Here is a 4,921-nt window from a genome sequence, read left to right as displayed (position 1 = left end):
CTACGCTGTTTTTCTTCTGTTAATTTTACTAAAAAAACTTTGCTTGCGACAACAGCTTCGTCCTGTCGTGTTTGTTGTCTTCACTCCGTCGTCGTCGTTTGAGCGGTTTTCATCATGTATAACGTTTACCAAGTCGTCCGATTCACTACCTTACAGAAGACTAGTTCCTATATATGTAGGTCACAAATAACAACGGTAAAAAAAAAAAAAAAAAGCTCTTCGATATCTGGTTGGTTTCATCCTGTTCTCAAAGGTTAACAAAAGCTTCAAAGAGAATTTCAAGCACCGCGTTGTTGCCCATGCACTTTCGGATTTTCGGCATTTACAGTTTTGATTTTTAGGTTTTAGGCAGACATTATTCAGTTTTCGAACTTTTTCCTGTTCTTCAAGTTCATAAAGTGTTGAGTTGGGCTTTCGTTGCCTACAGAGTAAGCCACAGAAAACACTCGCCCGTAATTATTAATTTGGGAGCAGTATACCCAATAAGCTTAAAAAAAAATACAAAACGTACATTTTCTCTTTTTACAAAGTTGACGAATTTTAATGATAATAAAATGATATATATTACGCATAATCCAACAGCCTACATATAAAAAGAAGAAAACAAATTGGTGAGCTTTTCTCCGCATACGCTCAATGGCCGGTGAGCTTTTCTCCGCATCTGCCGGTTTTACGGTGAGCTTTTCTCCGGTGAGCTTATCTCCGGTGAGCTTTTCTCCGGTGAGCTTCTCTCCGGTGAGCTTTTCTCCGGTGAGCTTTTCTCCGGGATTCTAATCTGCCAGACATAACATGGAGTGAGGAAGGTTTTGCCTATAAAACAATCACTCGACTGAATGTATATAAATATGAAGTCCATGGTTGACAGTTTGGGGTTCACCCAACATGTCCGCGTGGATCGAACTAGAATGCCTTCATGTGCGAACATACTTAACGTGTTTCTGTGCGAGCATCCTGACATCGTAAAACGTATCGATGTCATACCCAGTATATGCGATCGTGATGCTGTAATCGCGACGTTTGGTTTTAAAAAAAGCAATCACAAAGTTCAGTACAAATCGAAGAATATTTTTGTACGAAAGAGGAAATTATGAGGGTATCAGCTAGGAGCTTTGTAATACCTTCCTTTCATTTGGATATGTCGCTAAAGAGATAGGTGTCCATAATCCGGCTTACAGAAAAGTGCATTCCTAATCTTGACTCAACTCAACTTCAAAAAGAAAAAAAAACGAAAGCCATGGATAAGTGGTACTGTGCTACACTTATCAAAAGCGGTAAGTGAAACAAGGCTACTGAAGACAAAAACGTGCATGTATATATTGTGGATTAAATTAACCGACTTTGGAATTAAATTGGATAGCGGTAGGGTCAAATTGAATGGCGCTTGAATTAAATTGAATGACGCTTGAATTAAATTGACCATCGTTTGGTCAGCTTTACTGAGTGGCCAAGACCTATATTGGGCTTCCAAGGCCCCTTGTGTGTCTATTGCGACTTACCTTTTGCTCGCAAACTCGTTCAACAACCTGTCCTTCTTCGGAATGCGCACACTGTTTCATTCTCAGAATCCTCAAACCGAGTTTTCCGCCAGGTAGAACCGTGTATTTCTAAACTGGTAGATTCCGGTTCTGGAACCTTGACATCGGTGCGTCAGGAATAGTTTGAGCTGATGTGGAAGGGAGGCAAGGGAACGTGGATTTGAAGCGATTTCGTGGACACTCTATTCTGTTATTTGTGTTTCCCTCTTAATCGTCCCAACAATTTTTAGATGCGGAGCATCTCTTGCTCGGGTCTATGTCCCGCGGCGTCGTAGTCTGCACTCACACTACGCATGCGCAACTCTCCTCCTTCCCTCTCTCCAACAGCTGCGCGTTACTCTCTCCGCTCTCTCTCCCTACCAGCTGCGTGCACTTCGCGTGCGTTCGCTTCTACTCACACCGCGCGCGCATGCGCAACTCTCCTCCTCTAGTCTCCTCTCCTTCAGGTGTGACTATAAGCAGCGGTAGGCGCGCTGCGCGCGTTAGTTCACCGCTGTTGACTCCACTTCACTCCTTTCTTCCGATGAAGTGTGATGGAAGCAACAGTCCCGTCAGTTAGTGGGTTGGCTCAAGCAAGCGTCAGCACCACCCCACAAACTAACAGCAACGCTGCTCAATAAAGACCTTCGTTAACCGTTTCACCTTCGTCTACGCAATTAAAAAAATTACACCATCTTCCCGCGGGGAACCATGGGGTGATGCGGAGCATCGCGGAGTTTCCAACAACGTTCACGCGATGTGTGGTAACCAACGCAAGTTAACAACGTAATAACACGCAAGTTAACAACGTTACTAACAATGTTACTAACACCGTTAATAACACCGTTAATAACGATCCGCGATGCTCCGCATCATCCCATGGTTCCCCCCGGAAAGATGGTGTAATTTTTTTTTTTTTTTTTACAGTTTGAAGGTACAGGCGCTTCTCCTTGCCCATGGTTGGTGAGACGAAAAACTCGCTCTTGGATGTTAATCAGCGACGGGTTGGTGTCCTCGGCTCATTGGACACACATTGATGCTCAGCGCTACTGTCTCGCGGATGTTTTGCACCGAGTCGGCGACTGTACATTTTGTAATTCTATCCGTGTTTTGTTTTTGTTTTTATTTGTTTTTCTTTTTAGTTGAGCAAATTACGATTGCCAATGCTTGCTGCGCATCACACCGCTGCAAAGCTGGGAGTTTAAAGGCTTCTACTGTCACTTCACCTGAGAGGAGTGAAGAGCTAGAAATATTTATACATATTTTTCAATAAAGCTTGTTTAAAAGTATGTCGTGCTTCTAGTCTGGAGTACGTGCATGGTCTCAGAATTTCATAAATCATGCACCGCAAAAACTGTGCTGAAAGCAGTTACAAGGTGTAAAATGCAAGTACCACAGTATTTCCTTCTGCGGATTGGGTCATACCATCCGACACAGGATGGGGCCCTTAAATAAGCCATCAGCAAATAAAATTATTTGCTGATGACTGTGCTATTTACCGAATAATTTCTAATCTAAATTCTAGAACCAAAAGCTGTGGTCAGTGGAACTCAACATTAACAAACGTATATTTCCCGGCTTTAGCTCTTTCTACCAGCGCCAGGGTGCAGAGAAAGGGGAGGGTGTGGAGAAGGAGGGGCATACCCTCCCCTCCGTGACCTTCCCTCCTCCTCCTCCTCTCCTCATCTCCCTCCTCTTCTTTCCTCATCCTCCTTCCCTCCTCCTCTCCTCCTCCCGTTAAATTTCCCCGCTAAATTTTCCTCTAAATTTAGCGAAAAGTTGTCAGCTAAATTTAGCGGGGAAATTGACATCACGTGGTCTCAACACCAGTTCAATTTCCCCGCTAAATTTAGCGGGGAAAAGGGGGGATTTGTTTAGTTTCTTTTTTTTTTTTAGGCGCAGCTCTTACCGGCCCGTTTCCGACTTGAATTGAATTGAATTGAATTGAATTGTTTTTATTCAGACACAAGGTCTCGGATGACAAGGCAAAAGGCAGATGGGTTCTGCCTGACTTGGCCCTATCACCAGTTTACATTGCTCAGCGTATAGTACGACACGTTGTAATATAAACACAGAAACCACGGGGAAACAGAACGGCGCACAAATAAAGATCAAAACAACATAACTTATACAGTAGTCATGTCATAACAATTTTCGGGGACATAGGACGCACTAGAATAAATGAAGCTCAACCATTGGATACAAACACTTTTTAAAAACATTCATTCAATGGGACATGATAGAAGGTACCGTTTTACATTTCTTTTAAAGGTATGCTTTGAGCCGCATTCATGAATCATTTCTCTTACGGCCGGATGTTTATTTAAGAAATCAGGAATTAAGTACGCTAATTGAGTATGTCCGTAATTCGTCCTTGACCAAGGTATTCTATAAGAGTCATACCGAAGATTGTATTGTATATTTCTAGGAAGGAATGCGTAAAAAAAAGTGGACTGGTCACGATTGAACTCATTAAAAATGTGGATTGAAAGTTTAAGCTGGAATAACTGACTAATATTAAGAAAGCTATGTTTTAGAAAAAACGGCGTTGTGTGGTCGGTGCGCTGAAGATTTTCAATACAACGTACTGCTTTTTTTTGCAAAACAAACAGCCTATCAATATTTGTCTTAGTCGTTGAACCCCAGACTAGTAGACAGTAATGAAGGTGGGAATGAACTAGTGAATAATACAACTGACGTTCTGAATAATACAACTGACGAATAATACAACAGCGGCTACGGCGTCGGTGTCGCCGTCGCTGTCGCCGTCGGCGTAACCGCGAGGTCACGTGACCCCCCCCCCCCCCCCCCGAGGTCACATGACCCCTCCCTCCACGGTCACGTGACCCCCTCCCCCCGAGGTAACGTGACACCCCTCCCCGAGGTCACGTGACTACCCCCCCCCCCCCCCCCCCCCCGGGAAGAGATTGAAGAATGAGGGGTGGAGGAGGGTATGCCCTCCCCTCAGTACCCTTCCCCCCTCCTGCTCTAGAGCTGTGCTCTAATTCGGTGATAGTTAGGGGGGGAAAACTTGCCAGGAGTGAGAGAGAAATCATGTTTCTCTTTTTAGACTTAGGCTAGGTGGCGCAAGCTACCGTCAGTTACAAACAGTATAGCCATTAACATTAATCCATCCATTTATAGCCACAAGTTGCTAAAAACGCTGCCTAGGTTGCGCGAGCCACCACCTAATTGAAAGAATTTATTCGCGGCCATATTTCCATTTATAAAACTGCTATGGTGTCATCATGTAAAAAATTAAGGAATCTAAATGGAAGACGCGGGTAATAATTATATTTGAAAGATTAACTGCTACAAATAATGATGAAAATTATGGTTCTATGTTCGTCAGTTATTTTGTATTTGACCAAAGCTGGCGGCTTAGGGCATATTCAATGCTGCTTGCA

This window comes from Ixodes scapularis, unplaced genomic scaffold (genome assembly GCF_016920785.2).
Source record: "Ixodes scapularis isolate PalLabHiFi unplaced genomic scaffold, ASM1692078v2 PGA_scaffold12__126_contigs__length_90152505, whole genome shotgun sequence".
Taxonomy (NCBI): domain Eukaryota; kingdom Metazoa; phylum Arthropoda; class Arachnida; order Ixodida; family Ixodidae; genus Ixodes; species Ixodes scapularis.
This window is presented reverse-complemented; position numbering follows the sequence as displayed.